The 20,000-nt window shown below is 46.9% G+C and overlaps 1 protein-coding gene across 15 annotated transcripts in view; it reads left to right on the forward strand.

Moving 5' to 3' along the window:
- Positions 1 to 20,000, forward strand: part of LOC106569653 (receptor-type tyrosine-protein phosphatase F) — a 469,500-nt gene that overhangs the window by 139,018 nt on the left and 310,482 nt on the right. Inside the window, exon 1 of one of the 15 annotated variants that reach the window (XM_045694462.1) lies at positions 15,576 to 15,598. The exons of the other annotated variants lie outside the window; for them this stretch is intronic. The gene's annotated coding sequence lies outside the window, so the exon portion shown is untranslated. Of the gene's footprint in view, positions 1 to 15,575; positions 15,599 to 20,000 lie in introns of those variants that run through there. 15 annotated transcript variants of the gene reach the window in all.

The raw sequence follows: 20,000 nt of genomic DNA on the forward strand, positions 1-20,000 counted from the left end.
TGTCTCTCTCTGTCTCCCTCTCTGTGTCTCTGTCTCTCTCTCTCTGTCTCTCTCTCTGTCTCTGTGTCTCTGTCTCTGTCTCTCTCTCTGTGTCTCTGTCTCTCTATCTCTCTCTGTCTGTCTCTCTCTCTCTGTGTCTCTGTCTCTCTCTCTGTGTCTCTGTCTCTCTCTCTGTGTCTCTGTCTCTCTCTCTGTGTCTCTGTCTCTCTATCTCTCTCTGTCTCTCTCTGTCTCTCTCTGTCTGTCTCTCTCTCTCTGTGTCTCTGTCTCTCTCTCTGTGTCTCTGTCTCTCTCTCTGTGTCTCTGTCTCTCTCTCTGTGTCTCTGTCTCTCTCTGTGTCTGTCCTCCTCCTCCTCCTCCTTCCAAGCCGTAGCTTACATGTTTGTTGTATGTGTTTTATATAATACATGAAACATTTATGTTACGTCTAAATGTTACAATACACATGTTCTTCATCATTTTAACAGAAAACCCATACAAAATGGTAGTTTAAACGTTCCGATTTTTTTAAACATTTGTCACATCCCTAGGTTCATGAATCTTGTATGAATTCTTCAATATCTTTTCCACGTGGGATTTGGGACACAGTCCGGCTCCTGGTTGGCTGGCCGATTGATTTGCAGCTGAAAGGCATGGGGAGGGACGGAGGGGGGAGGAGGGAGGGATAGAATGAAGGATGGATAGTTTCCCAGGAGGTAGTTGCCAACTCTAGAAGTGATTTATAGCGGTCCTTGGGTTTTGTTAAATGTTCAGTCAACCGGACTAAATACCTATTGCCACTATATCACTTGGAAGTGGATGTATTTATGTAGACTAGGCTACTCAACACTATTGGTCTGTCCCAAGAGGCACCCTATTCCCTATGTAGCGCACTGCTTTTGACAAGGGCCCATAGAAAATAGGGTGCCATTTGTGACGAAACCTATTTCACATTATGGCAGATGTAGATGGTTTGCAAGGCAACACTCTGAGGAGATTGCTCTGTGGTAGAGGCCTCTCTGAGGAGGAGATTGCTCTGTGGTAGAGGCCTCTCTGAGGAGGAGATTGCTCTGTGGTAGAGGCCTCTCTGAGGAGGAGATTGCTCTGTGGTAGAGGCCTCTCTGAGGAGGAGATTGCTCTGTGGTAGAGGCCTCTCTGAGGAGGAGATTGCTCTGTGGTAGAGGCCTCTCTGAGGAGGAGATTGCTCTGTGGTAGAGGCCTCTCTGAGGAGGAGATTGCTCTGTGGTAGAGGCCTCTCTGAGGAGGAGATTGCTCTGTGGTAGAGGCCTCTCTGAGGAGGAGATTGCTCTGTGGTAGAGGCCTCTCTGAGGAGGAGATTGCTCTGTGGTAGAGGCCTCTCTGAGGAGGAGATTGCTCTGTGGTAGAGGCCTCTCTGAGGAGGAGATTGCTCTGTGGTAGAGGCCTCTCTGAGGAGGAGATTGCTCTGTGGTAGAGGCCTCTCTGAGGAGGAGATTGCTCTGTGGTAGAGGCCTCTCTGAGGAGGAGATTGCTCTGTGGTAGAGGCCTCTCTGAGATAGGTACGCGGCAGGTAGCCTAGCTGTTAGAGCGTTGGGCCAGTAACCGAAAAGGTTGCTGGTTCGAATACCCAAGCCGACAAGGTGAAAATTTGTCTGTGCCCTTGAACAAGGAACTTATCCCTAATTTGCTCCAGGGGTGCCGTACTACTATGGCTGATCCTGTACAACAACACCTATCATACTACTATGGCTGACCCTATAAAACAACACCTATCATACTACTATGGCTGACCCTATAAAACAACACCTATCATACTACTATGGCTGACCCTGTAAAACAACACCTATCATACTACTATGGCTGACCCTGTAAAACAACACCTATCATACTACTATGGCTGACCCTGTAAAACAACACCTATCATACTACTATGGCTGACCCTATAAAACAACACCTATCATACTACTATGGCTGACCCTGTAAAACAACACCTATCATACTACTATGGCTGACCCTGTACAACAACACCTATCTGGTGGATGTGACAATAAAACATTATCTTAGATGTGGTGCTGTACTGACATGATGGAACGTGATTGGAGTTATAGGTGTGTGTGTGTGTGTGTGTGTGTGTGTGTGTGTGTGTGTGTGTGTGTGTGTGTGTGTGTGTGTGTGTGTGTGTGTGTGTGTGTGTGTGTGTTTTTATGACGGTGGTGTCACGTAGGATGTGCGTCATCGATTTCATCAAATAAATGTCTGTTGTTTACAGTGTGATGGTGGCCTAAATTCACCTCCAAGCAATTTTCAAAGGTAAAGCAACAGCTCACGACACAACGCCTCTCCCCTGTTAGACCTAGATAGCTTGTGTGTATGTATTGATAATGTAGGCTACGTGTGCCTTTTTAAAAAATGTCTGTACTTCTGTCCTCGAGCTGTTCTTGTCTATTTAATGTCCTGTATTATGTCATGTTTCCTGTTCTGTGTGGACCCCAGTAAGAGTAGCTGCTGCTTTCACAACAGTTAATGAGGATCCTAAAAAAATACCAAAAGTGCCGTTAAGGACGTTTGTGTGCTGACATCACCGTGTTTAGGCCTTATGTGACGTTTAGGCCTTATGTGACGTTTAGGCCTTATGTGACGTGTAGGCCTTATGTGACGTTTAGGCCTTATGTGACGTTTAGGCCTTATGTGACGTTTAGGCCTTATGTGACGTTTAGGCCTTATGTGACGTTTAGGCCTTATGTGACGTTTAGGCCTTATGTGACGTTTAGGCCTTATGTGACGTGTAGGCCTTATGTGACGTTTAGGCCTTATGTGACGTTTAGGCCTTATGTGACGTTTAGGCCTTATGTGACGTTTAGGCCTTTATGTGACGTTTAGGCCTTATGTGACGTGTAGGCCTTATGTGACGTTTAGGCCTTATGTGACGTTTAGGCCTTATGTGACGTTTAGGCCTTATGTGACGTTTAGGCCTTTATGTGACGTTTAGGCCTTATGTGACGTTTAGGCCTTATGTGACGTTTAGGCCTTATGTGACGTTTAGGCCTTTATGTGACGTTTAGGCCTTATGTGACGTGTAGGCCTTATGTGCTGACCTCGTCACATAACTGACTGATGAGTCATCCATGTGTTCTCTAACATCTAACCTGATAGAAAGGTCGTTTATCACTTCGAACCTTGGTCATTAGTCACGCATCTTGCACTTTTAATGTCTTAGTCAGACTAATCAGAGGCTGTCACTTCTTAGGCTAGATATTGGCTAGGCTATCTGAATGATAGACAGGCTAGATATTGGCTAGGCTATCTGAATGATAGATATTGGCTAGGCTATCTGAATCTGAATGATAGATATTGGCTAGGCTATCTGAATCTGAATGATAGCTATTGGCTAGGCTATCTGAATGATAGATATTGGCTAGGCTATCTGAATGATAGATATTGGCTAGGCTATCTGAATGATAGATATTGGCTAGGCTATCTGAATGATAGATATTGGCTAGGCTATCTGAATCTGAATGATAGATATTGGCTAGGCTATCTGAATTTGAATGATAGATATTGGCTAGGCTATCTGAATCTGAATGATAGATATTAGCTAGGCTATCTGAATGATAGATATTGGCTAGGCTATCTGAATGATAGATATTGGCTAGGCTATCTGAATGATAGACAGGCTAGATATTGGCTAGGCTATCTGAATGATAGACAGGCTAGATATTGGCTAGGCTATCTGAATGATAGATATTGGCTAGGCTATCTGAATCAGACTGATAGTTATTGGCTAGGCTATCTGAATCTGAATGATAGATATTAGCTAGGCTATCTGAATCTGAATGATAGATATTGGCTAGGCTATCTGAATCTGAATGATAGATATTGGCTATCTGAATGATAGATATTGGCTAGGCTATCTGAATCTGAATGATAGATATTGGCTAGGCTATCTGAATCTGAATGATAGATATTGGCTAGGCTATCTGAATCTGAATGATAGATATTGGCTAGGCTATCTGAATGATAGATATTGGCTAGGCTATCTGAATATAGACAGGCTAGATATTGGCTATCTGAATGATAGATATAGGCTAGGCTATCTGAATCAGACTGATAGTTATTGGCTAGGCTATCTGAATCTGAATGATAGATATTAGCTAGGCTATCTGAATCTGAATGATAGATATTGGCTAGGCTATCTGAATCTGAATGATAGATATTGGCTATCTGAATGATAGATATTGGCTAGGCTATCTGAATCTGAATGATAGATATTGGCTAGGCTATCTGAATCTGAATGATAGATATTGGCTAGGCTATCTGAATCTGAATGATAGATATTGGCTAGGCTATCTGAATGATAGATATTGGCTAGGCTATCTGAATATAGACAGGCTAGATATTGGCTAGGCTATCTGAATGATAGACATGCTAGATATTGGCTAGGCTATCTGAATGATAGACAGGCTAGATATTGGCTAGGCTATCTGAATGATAGATATTGGCTAGGCTATCTGAATCAGACTGATAGTTATTGGCTAGGCTATCTGAATGATAGATATTGGCTAGGCTATCTGAATGATAGACAGGCTAGATATTGGCTAGGCTATCTGAATGATAGATATAGGCTAGGCTATCTGAATCAGACTGATAGTTATTGGCTAGGCTATCTGAATGATAGATATTGGCTAGGCTATCTGAATGGTAGATATTGGCTAGGCTATCTGAACGATGGGGACATTGGTTATGACATGACTTTACTTTCATTCATCTGATGCCTGTTATTTATCTAATCACTGTCATCATGAACTGAACTACAGAGCTCACTCTACTTCCACTCGCTGTGGAAGAGGATTGTTTGAAGATAGGCTAGCCAGCCGTGTCGATGGTTCTCAGTGGGGTGATGAGAGTAGCGTACTGCGGTGATTTGACAAGAGCAGTAGAATGGTCCCACTTCAATGCGCTTTTCTAGATACTAATCAGCCGTATCAGCGATTGTCCGGGAGGTAACCATCGTCTCTACCTCGTGTTCAGATTTCAGAGTTCCAATCACTTTGGACGTGAGCTGCAGCTCGACACCTCTCTGGTCTGATATGTCAATTCTTAACTCATCGTTTTTTTATACTGTTCTTCAAAAAGGGGCGGTTCCGTCAGGCTGACACGCTCTCTGACCTCACTCAAGGGGGCGGTGACTACTTACTTGTACAAAGTTATAGAACTAATTCCCTCTTATAGGTTCTAAGATCACATCCCTCTCTTAACAAAAACACTTTCATCGTTTTTGTCCTGTGGGGTGTGAACTGTCAACCCCCCCACTAGCCCTCTGCCCCCTCCCCCCTTCTGGGTCTGGCCCAAGTCATGTATTGCCAAGCTGATCTGACCTATTTTTGGATCCTCACAGGACAATTATCTGAAGGACAGACTGGCTAGATAGGACATTGGTTATCTGAAGGATAGACTGGCTAGATAGGCCATTGGTTATCTGAAGGACAGACTGGCTAGATAGGTCATTGGTTATCTGAAGGACAGACTGGCTAGATAGGCCATTGGTTATCTGAAGGACAGACTGGCTAGATAGGTCATTGGTTATCTGAAGGACAGACTGGCTAGATAGGCCATTGGTTATCTGAAGGACAGACTGGCTAGATAGGCCATTGGTTATCTGAAGGACAGACTGGCTAGATAGGCCATTGGATATCTGAAGGACAGACTGGCTAGATAGGCCATTGGTTATCTGAAGGACAGACTGGCTAGATAGGCCATTGGTTATCTGAAGGACAGACTGGCTAGATAGGCCATTGGATATCTGAAGGACAGACTGGCTAGATAGGCCATTGGTTATCTGAAGGACAGACTGGCTAGATAGGCCATTGGTTATCTGAAGGAAATGCTATTTGCTTGAATATGTTTCCTCTACTGAGCACTCAGTCTCCTGCCCCCAGCACTAAAGCCTTAACAATTAACCAGACAGGATTGCCTTGTAAACAAAGACCCAGTAAAACCAGCCAACCAGGTCACAGGACATTAGTCTTTGTTGGCTGAATGTCAGTGCTCTGCCTCGTCTCTCTCCACTCTCTCCCCCCTGGAAAACTACATGCACCATCAGGCTTGGTGTGGAGACTGGAAACAACTAAGGAATGCGTCCCAAATGGCACCCTATTCCCTATATAGTGCACTACTTTAGACCAGAGCCCCTATAGGCCCTGGTCAAAACTAGTGCACTATTTAGGGCATAGGGTGCGATTTAGAATGCAGATTGGGATTTGTGAAGCTGTTGGGGGAAGTAATTTGGTTACCTTCAGCTAGTCTTTCATTTGATTACATGGAGATCAGCCCAGCATGTTGGCCTAGTTATTCTCTGGAGTTTCCCGACTTCTGGCTTTCTCTGTGCATCTAAAACGGCAGCTTATTCCCTATATAGTGCACTACTTTAGACCAGAGCCCTATGGGTCCTGTTCAAAATTAGTGCACTATGGAATAGGGTGCCATTTGGGATCTATTCTCTGTATGCTGAGGTAAAACGAAAACTGTGTTTTGTTGCTGCCTGAGGTAAAGGGAGGGGGGGTAGGGGGAGAGGTGGTGGGAGAGGGGGAGTGTGGGAGGGAGGGAGGGAGAGGGTGGGAGGGAGGGAGAGGGGGTAGGAGGGAGGGCGGGAGAGGGGGGAGGGCGGGAGAGGGGGAGGGAGGGAGAGGGGAGGTGGGAGGGAGAGGGGGTAGGAGGGAGAGGGGGTGGGAGGGAGAGAGGGTAGGAGGGAGGGGTGGAGGGAGGGAGGGAGGGAGAGGGGGTTGGAGGGAGGGAGGGAGAGGGGGAGGGTAGGAGGGAGAGGGGATAGGAGGGAGAGGGGGTGGGATGGAGGGAGGGAGGGAGGGAGGGAGGGAGGGAGGGAGAGGGGGAGGGAGGGAGTGTGTCTGTCCATCGTTGGTCTGTCTCTACCAGCATAGTACTCCCTGGCTGAGGCAGAACGGCACCACAATGTCCGTCTGTGCAGAGCTATTCAGACATACCTATTCTGCTGTCTCTTAAAACCATTATTCTTGGAAGCCAGCCGACATCCAGCATCTCTGCCTCTAACATACTGTCCTGAGCCCGTTGGGTCTGCCGGGCCAACGGGACCATCGACTTTATCAAAGCACTCCCAAAACCTGCCCTGGTTATGAGTTTCAGGTATTAATGTCACGTGCACAAGTACAGTGAAATGCCTTTCTTCCAAACACAAAACCCAACAATGTAGTAATCAATAACAATGTAGTACTAGAAGAAAAAAAAACACGAAAAATACACTACATGACTAATAATGTGTGGACACCTGCTCATCCAACATCTCATTCCAAAATCATGGGCATTAATATGGAGTTGGTCCCTCCTTTGCTGCTATAACAGCCTCCACTCTTCTGAGAAGGCTTTCCACTAGATGTTAGAACATTGATGCGGGGACGCACTTCTTGCAGGGATACTGGAGTGATGGAGGTAGATGTGTATAGGGGGAAGGGGACAGGGATACTGGAGTGATGGAGGTAGATATGTATAGGGGGAAGGAGACAGGGATACTGGAGTGATGGAGGTAGATATGTATAGGGAGAAGGAGACAGGGATACTGGAGTGATGGAGGTAGATATGTATAGGGGGAAGGGGACAGGGATACTGGAGTGATGGAGGTAGATATGTATAGGTGGAAGGTGACTATGTACAGGGATACTGGAGTGATGGAGGTAGATATGTATAGGGGGAAGGGGACTATGTACAGGGTTACTGGAGTGATGGAGGTAGATATGTATAGGGGGAAGGGGCCAGGGATACTGGAGTGATGGAGGTAGATATGTATAGGGGGAAGGTGACTATGTACAGGGATACTGGAGTGATGGAGGTAGATATGTATAGGGGGAAGGGGACTATGTACAGGGTTACTGGAGTGATGGAGGTAGATATGTATAGGGGGAAGGGGACAGGGGACAGGGATACTGGAGTGATGGAGGTAGATATGTATAGGGGTAAGGTGACTATGTACAGGGATACTGGAGTGATGGAGGTAGATATGTATAGGGGTAAGGTGACTATGTACAGGGATACTGGAGTGATGGAGTTAGATATGTATAGGGGGAAGGGGACAGGGATACTGGAGTGATGGAGGTAGATATGTATAGGTGTAAGGTGACTATGTACAGGGATACTGGAGTGATGGAGGTAGATATGTATAGGGGGAAGGGGACAGGGATACTGGAGTGATGGAGGTAGATATGTATAGTGGTAAGGTGACTATGTACAGGGATACTGGAGTGATGGAGGTAGATATGTATAGGGGGAAGGGGACAGGGATACTGGAGTGATGGAGGTAGATATGTATAGGGGGAAGGGGACAGGGATACTGGAGTGATGGAGGTAGATATGTATAGGGGGAAGGAGACAGGGATACTGGAGTGATGGAGGTAGATATCTATAGGGGGAAGGGGACTATGTACAGGGATACTGGAGTGATGGAGGTAGATATGTATAGGGGGAAGGGGACTATGTACAGGGATACTGGAGTGATGGAGGTAGATATGTATAGGTGGAAGGGGACAGGGATACTGGAGTGATGGAGGTAGATATGTATAGGGGGAAGGTGACTATGTACAGGGATACTGGAGTGATGGAGGTAGATATGTATAGGGGGAAGGAGACAGGGATACTGGAGTGATGGAGGTAGATATGTATAGGGGGAAGGAGACAGGGATACTGGAGTGATGGAGGTAGATATGTATAGGGGGAAGGAGACAGGGATACTGGAGTGATGGAGGTAGATATCTATAGGGGGAAGGGGACTATGTACAGGGATACTGGAGTGATGGAGGTAGATATGTATAGGGGGAAGGGGACTATGTACAGGGATACTGGAGTGATGGAGGTAGATATGTATAGGTGGAAGGAGACAGGGATACTGGAGTGATGGAGGTAGATATGTATAGGGGGAAGGGGACAGGGATACTGGAGTGATGGAGGTAGATATGTATAGGTGGAAGGGGACAGGGATACTGGAGTGATGGAGGTAGATATGTATAGGGGGAAGGGGACAGGGATACTGGAGTGATGGAGGTAGATATGTATAGGGGGAAGGGGACAGGGATACTGGAGTGATGGAGATAGATATGTATAGGGGGAAGGGGACAGGGATACTGGAGTGATGGAGATAGATATGTATAGGGGGAAGGGGACATGGATACTGGAGTGATGGAGGTAGATATGTATAGGGGGAAGGGGACTATGTGCAGGGATACTGGAGTGATGGAGGTAGATATGTATAGGGGTAAGGTGACTATGTACAGGAATACTGGAGTGATGGAGGTAGATATGTATAGGGGGAAGGGGACAGGGCTACTGGAGTGATGGAGGTAGATATGTATAGGGGGAAGGAGACAGGGATACTGGAGTGATGGAGGTAGATATGTATAGGGAGAAGGAGACAGGGATACTGGAGTGATGGAGGTAGATATGTATAGGGGGAAGGGGACAGGGATACTGGAGTGATGGAGGTAGATATGTATAGGGGGAAGGGGCCAGGGATACTGGAGTGATGGAGGTAGATATGTATAGGGGGAAGGTGACTATGTACAGGGATACTGGAGTGATGGAGGTAGATATGTATAGGGGGAAGGAGACAGGGATACTGGAGTGATGGAGGTAGATATGTATAGGGGGAAGGGGACAGGGATACTGGAGTGATGGAGGTAGATATGTATAGGGGGAAGGTGACTATGTACAGGGATACTGGAGTGATGGAGGTAGATATGTATAGGGGTAAGCTGACTATGTACAGGGATACTGGAGTGATGGAGGTAGATATGTATAGGGGGAAGGGGACTATGTACAGGGATACTGGAGTGATGGAGGTAGATATGTATAGGGGGAAGGGGACTATGTACAGGGATACTGGAGTGATGGAGGTAGATATGTACAGGTGGAAGGTGACTATGTACAGGGATACTGGAGTGATGGAGGTAGATATGTATAGGGGAAGGGGACAGGGATACTGGAGTGATGGAGGTAGATATGTATAGGGGGAATGGGACTATGTACAGGGATACTGGAGTGATGGAGGTAGATATGTATAGGGGGAAGGGGACAGGGATACTGGAGTGATGGAGGTAGATATGTATAGGGGGAAGGGGACAGGGATACTGGAGTGATGGAGGTAGATATGTATAGGGAGAAGGGGACAGGGATACTGGAGTGATGGAGGTAGATATGTATAGGGGGAAGGGGACAGGGATACTGGAGTGATGGAGGTAGATATGTACAGGTGGAAGGTGACTATGTACAGGGATACTGGAGTGATGGAGGTAGATATGTATAGGGGGAAGGGGACAGGGATACTGGAGTGATGGAGGTAGATATGTATAGGGGGAAGGGGACAGGGATACTGGAGTGATGGAGGTAGATATGTATAGGGGGAAGGGGACAGGGATACTGGAGTGATGGAGGTAGATATGTATAGGGGGAATGGGACTATGTACAGGGATACTGGAGTGATGGAGGTAGATATGTATAGGGGGAAGGGGACAGGGATACTGGAGTGATGGAGGTAGATATGTATAGGGGGAAGGTGACTATGTACAGGGATACTGGAGTGATGGAGGTAGATATGTATAGGGGGAAGGGATACTGGAGTGATGGAGATAGATATGTATAGGGGGAAGGGGACAGGGATACTGGAGTGATGGAGGTAGATATGTATAGGGGGAAGGGGACAGGGATACTGGAGTGATGGAGGTAGATATGTATAGGGGGAAGGGGACAGGGATACTGGAGTGATGGAGGTAGATATGTATAGGGGGAAGGGGACAGGGATACTGGAGTGATGGAGGTAGATATGTATAGGGGGAAGGTGACTATGTACAGGGATACTGGAGTGATGGAGGTAGATATGTATAGGGGGAAGGGGACTATGTACAGGGATACTGGAGTGATGGAGGTAGATATGTATAGGGGGAAGGGGACAGGGATACTGGAGTGATGGAGGTAGATATGTATAGGGGGAAGGAGACAGGGATACTGGAGTGATGGAGGTAGATATGTATAGTGAGAAGGAGACAGGGATACTGGAGTGATGGAGGTAGATATGTATAGGGGGAAGGGGACAGGGATACTGGAGTGATGGAGGTAGATATGTATAGGTGGAAGGGGACATGGATACTGGAGTGATGGAGGTAGATATGTATAGGGGGAAGGGGACTATGTACAGGGATACTGGAGTGATGGAGGTAGATATGTATAGGGGGAAGGGGACAGGGATACTGGAGTGATGGAGGTAGATATGTATAGGGGGAAGGGGACTATGTACAGGGATACTGGAGTGATGGAGGTAGATATGTATAGGGGGAAGGGGACTATGTACAGGGATACTGGAGTGATGGAGGTAGATATGTATAGGGGGAAGGGGCCAGGGATACTGGGGTGATGGAGGTAGATATGTATAGGGTTAAGGTGACTATGTACAGGGATACTGGAGTGATGGAGGTAGATATGTATAGGGGGAAGGGGACTATGTACAGGGATACTGGAGTGATGGAGGTAGATATGTATAGGGGGAAGGGGACAGGGATACTGGAGTGATGGAGGTAGATATGTATAGGGGGAAGGGGACAGGGATACTGGAGTGATGGAGGTAGATATGTATAGGGTTAAGGTGACTATGTACAGGGATACTGGAGTGATGGAGGTAGATATGTATAGGGGGAAGGGGACAGGGATACTGGAGTGATGGAGGTAGATATGTATAGGGGGAAGGGGACTATGTACAGGGATACTGGAGTGATGGAGGTAGATATGTATAGGGGGAAGGGGACTATGTACAGGGATACTGGAGTGATGGAGGTAGATATGTACAGGTGGAAGGTGACTATGTACAGGGATAGTGGAGTGATGGAGGTAGATATGTATAGGGGGAAGGGGACAGGGATACTGGAGTGATGGAGGTAGATATGTATAGGGGGAATGGGACTATGTAGAGGGATACTGGAGTGATGGAGGTAGATATGTATAGGGGGAAGGAGACAGGGATACTGGAGTGATGGAGGTAGATATGTATAGGTGGAAGGGGACAGGGATACTGGAGTGATGGAGGTAGATATGTATAGGTGGAAGGGGACAGGGATACTGGAGTGATGGAGGTAGATATGTATAGGGGGAAGGGGACAGGGATACTGGAGTGATGGAGGTAGATATGTATAGGGGGAAGGGGACAGGGATACTGGAGTGATGGAGGTAGATATGTATAGGGGGAAGGGGACAGGGATACTGGAGTGATGGAGGTAGATATGTATAGGGGGAAGGGGACAGGGATACTGGAGTGATGGAGGTAGATATGTATAGGGGGAAGGGGACAGGGATACTGGAGTGATGGAGGTAGATATGTATAGGTGGAAGGGGACAGGGATACTGGAGTGATGGAGGTAGATATGTATAGGGGGAAGGGGACAGGGGTACTGGAGTGATGGAGGTAGATATGTATAGGGGGAAGGGGACTATGTACAGGGATACTGGAGTGATGGAGGTAGATATGTATAGGGGGAAGAGGACTATGTGCAGGGATACTTGAGTGATGGAGGTAGATGTGTATAGGGGGAAGGGGACAGGGATACTGGAGTGATGGAGGTAGATATGTATAGGGGGAAGGGGACTATGTACAGGGATACTGGAGTGATGGAGGTAGATATGTATAGGGGGAAGAGGACTATGTGCAGGGATACTTGAGTGATGGAGGTAGATGTGTATAGGGGGAAGGGGACAGGGATACTGGAGTGATGGAGGTAGATATGTATAGGGGGAAGGGGACAGGGATACTGGAGTGATGGAGATAGATATGTATAGGGGGAAGGGGACAGGGATACTGGAGTGATGGAGGTAGATATGTATAGGGGGAAGGGGACTATGTACAGGGATACTGGAGTGATGGAGGTAGATATGTATAGGGGAAGGGGACAGGGATACTGTAGTGATGGAGGTAGATATGTATAGGGGTAAGGGGACAGGGATACTGGAGTGATGGAGGTAGATATGTATAGGGGTAAGGTGACTATGTACAGGGATACTGGAGTGATGGAGGTAGATATGTATAGTGGTAAGGTGACTATGTACAGGGATACTGGAGTGATGGAGGTAGATATGTATAGGGGGAAGGGGACAGGGATACTGGAGTGATGGAGGTAGATATGTATAGTGGTAAGGTGACTATGTACAGGGATACTGGAGTGATGGAGGTAGATATGTATAGGGGGAAGGGGACAGGGATACTGGAGTGATGGAGGTAGATATGTATAGGTGGAAGGGGACAGGGATACTGGATTGATGGAGGTAGATATGTATAGGGGGAAGGGGACAGGGATACTGGAGTGATGGAGGTAGATATGTATAGGGGGGAAGGGGACAGGGATACTGGAGTGATGGAGGTAGATATGTATAGGGGGAAGGGGACAGGGATACTGGAGTGATGGAGGTAGATATGTATAGGTGGAAGGGGACAGGGATACTGGAGTGATGGAGGTAGATATGTATAGGGGGAAGGGGACAGGGATACTGGAGTGATGGAGGTAGATATGTATAGGGGGAAGGGGACAGGGATACTGGAGTGATGGAGGTAGATATGTATAGGTGGAAGGGGACAGGGATACTGGAGTGATGGAGGTAGATATGTATAGGGGGAAGGTGACTATGTACAGGGATACTGGAGTGATGGAGGTAGATATGTATAGGGGGAAGGAGACAGGGATACTGGAGTGATGGAGGTAGATATGTATAGGGGGAAGGGGACAGGGATACTGGAGTGATGGAGGTAGATATGTATAGGTGGAAGGGGACAGGGATACTGGAGTGATGGAGGTAGATATGTATAGGGGGAAGGGGACAGGGATACTGGAGTGATGGAGGTAGATATCTATAGGGGGAAGGGGACAGGGATACTGGAGTGATGGAGGTAGATATGTATAGGGGGAAGGTGACTATGTACAGGGATACTGGAGTGATGGAGGTAGATATGTATAGGGGAAGGAGACAGGGATACTGGAGTGATGGAGGTAGATATGTATAGGGGGAAGGTGACTATGTACAGGGATACTGGAGTGATGGAGGTAGATATGTATAGGGGAAGGAGACAGGGATACTGGAGTGATGGAGGTAGATATGTATAGGGGGAAGGTGACTTCGGAACAGGATATAAGATAAACAGAGTAGCAGCAGCTTGTGTGTGTGTGTGTGTGTGTGTGTGTGTGTGTGTGTGTGTGTGTGTGTGTGTGTGTGTGTGTGTGTGTGTGTGTGTGTGTGTGTGTGTGTGTGTGTGTGTGTGTGTGTGTGTGTGTAGGGCCATGTGAGTTTTTATAAAATAAAATGTCAATAAAGATTCAAGGTTATCTCAGATGTGTAGCTATTTTGTTAGTTATTTATCAGTCTTATTGCTTGGAGATAGTCGGCGTCAGATTTGGTGCACCGGTACCGCTTGCTGTGTGGAAGCAGAGAGAACAGTCTATGACTTGGGTGGTTGGAGTCTTTAACCGTTTCCCGGGCCGTCCACACTCTGATATAGAGGTCCTGGATGGCAGGGAGCTCTTACCCACTGGGCCGTCCACACCACACTCTGATATAGAGGTCCTGGATGGCAGGGAGCTCTGCCCCACTGGGCCGTCCACACCACACTCTGATATAGAGGTCCTGGATGGCAGGGAGCTCTGCCCCACTGGGCCGTCCACACCACACTCTGATATAGAGGTCCTGGATGGCAGGGAGCTCGGCCCCAGTGATGTACTGGGCCGTCCACACCACACTCTGTAGCGCCATGTGATCGAGGGCGGTGCTATTGCCGTACCGGGCAGTGATGCAGCCAGTCAAAATGGTCTAGGATTTATTATGAAGGGCTGTTCTTTAAACCTCCCCCTGGTCTAGGATTTATTATGAAGGGCTGTTCTTTAAACCTCCCCCTGGTCTAGGATTTATTATGAAGTGCTGTTCTTTAAACCTCCCCCTGTTCGAGGTTTCTTATGAAGGGCTGTTCTATAAACCTCCCCCTGGTCTAGGTTTTATTATTTAAAAAAACAAAAATATTTCATCTTTATTTAACCAGGTAGGCAAGTTGAGAACAAGTTCTCATTTACAACTGTGACCTGGCCAAGATAAAGCAAAACAGTTCGACACATACAACACAGAGTTACACATGGAGTAAAACAAACGTACAGTCAATAATACAGTAGAAAAATAAGTCTATATACAAAGTGAGCAAATGAGGTGAGATAAGGGAGGTAAAGGCAAAAAAGGCCATGGTGGCAAAGTAAATACAATATAGCAAGTAAAACACTGGAATGGTAGATTTGCAGTGGAAGAAAGTGCAAAGAAGAAATATAAATAATGGGGTGCAAAGGAGCAAAATAAATAAATAAATACAGTAGGGGAAGAGGTAGTTGTTTGGGCTAAATTATAGATGGGCTATGTACAGGTGCAGTGATCTGTGAGCTGCTCTGACAGCTGGTGCTTAAAGCTAGTGAGGGAGATAAGTGTTTCCAGTTTCAGAGATTTTTGTTGTTCGTTCCAGTCATTGGCAGCAGAGAACTGGAAGGAGAGACGGCCAAAGGAGGAATTGGCTTTGTGGGTGACCAGAGAGATATACCTGCTGGAGCGCGTGCTACAGGTGGGTGCTGCTATGGTGACCAGTGAGCTGAGATAAGGGGGGACTTTACCTAGCAGGGTCTTGTAGATGACCTGGAGCCAGTGGGTTTGGCAACGAGTATGAAGTGAGGGCCAGCCAACGAGAGCGTACAGGTCGCAGTGGTGGGTAGTATATGGGGCTTTGGTGACAAAATGGATGGCACTGTGATAGACTGCATCCAGTTTATTGAGTTGGGAATTGGAGGCTATTTTGTAAATGACATCGCCGAAGTCAAGGATCGGTAGGCTAGTCCATTTTTTACGAGGGTATGTTTGGCAGCATGAGTGAAGGAGGCTTTGTTGTGAAATAGGAAGCCAATTTTAGATTTAACTTTGGATTGGAGATGTTTGATGCGAGTCTGGAAGGAGAGTTTACAGTCTAACCAGACACCTAGGTATTTGTAGTTGTCCACATATTCTAAGTCAGAACCATCCAGAGTAGTGATGCTAGTCAGGCGGGCGGGTGCGGGCAGCGATCGGTTGAAGAGCATGCATTTAGTTTTACTTGCTTTTAAGAGCAGTTGGAGGCCACGTAAGGAGAGTTGTATGGCATTGAAGCTCGTCTGGAGGGTAGTTAACACAATGTCCAAAGAAGGGCCAGAAGTATACAGAATGGTATCATCTGCGTAGAGGTGGATCAGAGACTCACCAGCAGCAAGAGCGACATCATTGATGTATACAGAGAAAAGAGTTGGCCCAAGAATTGAACCCTGTGGCACCCCCATAGAGACTGCCAGAGGCCCGGACAACAGGCTATCCGATTTGACACATTGAACTCTATTGAGAAGTAGTTGGTGAACCAGGCGAGGCAGTCATTTGAGAAACCAAGGCTATTGAGTCTGCCGATGAGGATGTGGTGATTGACAGAGTCGAAAGCCTTGGCCAGGTCAATGAATACAGCAGCACAGTATTGTTTCTTATCGATGGCGGTTACGATATCATTTAGGACCTTGAGCGTGGCTGAGGTGCACCCATGACCAGCTCTGAAACCAGATTGCATAGCGGAGAAGGTGCGGTGGGATTCGAAATGGTCGGTAATCTGTTTGTTGACTTGGCTTTCGAAGACCTTAGAAAGGCAGGGTAGGATAGATATAGGTCTGTAGCAGTTTGGGTCAAGAGTGTCCCCCCCTTTGAAGAGGGGGATGACCGCAGCTGCTTTCCAATCTTTGGGAATCTCAGACGACACGAAACAGAGGTTGAACAGGCTAGTAATAGGGGTTGCAACAATTTCGGCAGATAATCTTAGAAAGAAAGGGTCCAGATTGTCTAGCCCGGCTGATTTGTAGGGGTCTAGATTTTGCAGCTATTTCAGAACATCAGCTGACTGGATTTGGGAGAAGGAGAAATGGGGAAGGCTTGGGCGAATAGCTGTGGGGGGTGCAGTGCTGTTGACCGGGGTAGGGGTAGCCAGGTGGAAAGCATGGCTAGCCATAGAAAAATGCTTATTGAAATTCTCAATTATAGTGGATTTATCGGTGGTGACAGAGTTTCCTATCCTCAGTGCAGTGGGCAGCTGGGAGGAGGTGTTCTTATTCTCCATGGACTTTACAGTGTCCCAGAACTTTTTTGAGATTGTGTTGCAGGAAGCAAATTTCTGCTTGAAAAAGCTAGCCTTGGCTTTTCTAACTGCCTGTGTGTATTGGTTTCTAACTTCCCTGAAAATTGCATATCACGGGGGCTGTTCGATGCCAATGCAGAACGCCACAGGATGTTTTTGTTTTGGTTACGGGCAGTCACGTCTGGAGAGAACCAAGGGCTATATCTGTTCCTGGTTCTACATTTCTTGAATGGGGCATGCTTATTTAAGATGGTGAGGAAGGCATTTAAAAAAAATGTACCAGGCATCCTCTACTGACGGGATGAGGTCAATATCCTTCCAGGATACCCGGGCCAGGTCGATTAGAAAGGCCTGCTCGCTGAAGTGTTTCAGGGAGCGCTTGACAGTGATGAGTGGAGGTCGTTTGACCGCTGACCCATTACGGATGCAGGCAATGAGGCAGTGATTGCTGTGATCTTGGTTGAAAACAGCAGAGGTGTATTTAGTTGGTTAGGATGATATCTATGAGGGTGCCCGTGTTTACGGCTTTGGGGTGGTACCTGGTAGGTTCATCGATAATTTGTGTGAGATTGAGGGCATCAAGCTTAGATTTTAGGATGGCTGGGGTGTTAAGCATGTCCCAGTTTAGATCACCTAGCAGCACGATCTTTGAAGATAGATGGGGGGCAATCAGTTCACATATGGTGTCCAGAGCACAGCTGGGGGCAGAGGGTGGTCTATAGCAGGCGGCAACGGTGAGAGACTTGTTTTTAGAGAGGTGGATTTTTAAAAGTAGAAGTTCAATTGTTTGGGTACAGACCTGGATAGTAGGACAGAACTCTGCAGGCTATCTCTGCAGTAGATTGTAACACCGCCCCTTTGGCTGTTCTATCTTGTCTGAAAATGTTGTAGTTATGGATGAAGATTTCAGAGTTTTTGGTGGTCTTCCTAAGCCAGGATTCAGACATGGCTAGGACATCCGGGTTGGCAGAGTTTGCTAAAGCAGTGAATAAAACAAACTTAGGGAGGAGGCTTCTAATGTTAACATGCATGAAACCAAGGCTATTACGGTTACAGAAGTCATCAAAAGAGAGCGCCTGGGGAATAGGAGTGGAGCTAGGCACTGCAGGGCCTGGATTCACCTCTACATCACCAGAGGAACAGAGGAGGAGTAGGATAAGGGTACAGCTAAAAGCTATGAGAATTGGTCGTCTATGACGTCCAGAAGAGAGAGTAAAAGGAGCAGGTTTCTGGGCACGATAGCATAGATTCAAGGTACAATGTACAGACAAAGGTATGGTAGGATGTGAATACAGTGGAGGTAAACCTAGGCATTGAGTGATGATGAGAGAGATATTGTCTCTAGAAACATCATTGAAACCTGGTGATGTCATATGTGTGGGTGGAGGAACTGAGAGGTTGGATAAGGTATAATGAGCAGAGCTAGAGGCTCTATAGTGAAATAAGCCAATAAACACTAACCAGAACAGCAAAGTCATATTGACATTAAGGAGAGGCATGCTTAGCCGAGTGATCATAAGGGTCCAGTGAGATTCAGACAGCTAGCCGAGCCATAGCTAGAAAGCTGGCAGAATATGGAGGGAGGTCTGTTTTCAGCCACCTCGTGCGTTTCCGTCTGTAGATTAGTGGGGTTCCGTGTGGTAGGGGGGACCAGTCCAATTGGCAAAATAGTTATAGTTATAGTGGCCCAAGAAAATTGTGAAGGGCTGTTCTTTAAACCTCCCCCAAGTCTAGGATTTATTATGAAGGGCTGTTCTTTAAACCTCCCCCTGGTCTATGTTTTATTATGAAGGGCTGTTCTATAAACCTCCCCCTGGTCTAGGTTTTATTATGAAGGGCTGTTCTATAAACCTCCCCCTGGTCTAGGTTTTATTATGAAGGGCTGTTCTATAAACCTCCCCCTGGTCTAGGTTTTATTATGAAGGGCTGTTCTATAAACCTCCCCCTGGTCTAGGCTTTGTTATGAAGGGCTGTTCTATAAACCTCCCCCTGGTCTAGGCTTTATTGGAAGCCTCCTCTGACTTGTGTTGGAAGAGTGACTAGTTAATGAGGTTCCTGTGGGATTGTTATTGGTATAATTTGACAGTGGAGAGAGAGTAGTTAAGTAGTAGACACACTCCACTACATACCTTTATTCACAAACAGAGGAGAGACCAGCCTGCTGGTCCAGTCTTCTACCAGCTTCTGTGATGTATTTAGAGTCAGTATAGGCTAATGTTGGATACACCTGGTCATTATTTGCATGTAGACTGACACCCACTGAGAGGCCTTGTTGTCATAGACAGATATCAGTTGACTAGTTCGCTGTATGGCCAATTTATCGCGGCTAAGGGCTGTTCTTAAGCACGACACAACGCGGAGTGCCTGGATACAGGCTTTAGCCGTGGTATAGTGGCCATATACCACAACCCCCCCGAAGTGCCTTATTGTTATTATAAACTGTTTACCAATGTAATTACAGCAGTAAAAATAAGTGTTTTGTCATACCTGGGGTATACGGCCTGATATACCACGTCTGTCAGCCAATCAGCATTCAGGGCTCGAACCACCCAGTTTATAATTGCATACATCACACAGTCACATGCATGCTAACAAGGACACATTCTCTCTCTTTTTCTCTCTCTCTCTCCCACATGTTAGTAGACACTGCTCATCCTGTGCTCCGCTCCGCCTGTTCATCCGGCTGCCTCACTCTGCAGTCACTCCTTTCATACCCTGCTGTCTCACACTGCAGTCACTCCTCTCATACCCTGCTGTCTCACACTGCAGGCACTCCTCTCATACCCTGCTGCCAGTCACTCCTCTCATACCCTGCTGTCTGACTCTG

This window comes from Salmo salar, chromosome ssa14 (assembly GCF_905237065.1).
Source record: "Salmo salar chromosome ssa14, Ssal_v3.1, whole genome shotgun sequence".
Taxonomy (NCBI): domain Eukaryota; kingdom Metazoa; phylum Chordata; class Actinopteri; order Salmoniformes; family Salmonidae; genus Salmo; species Salmo salar.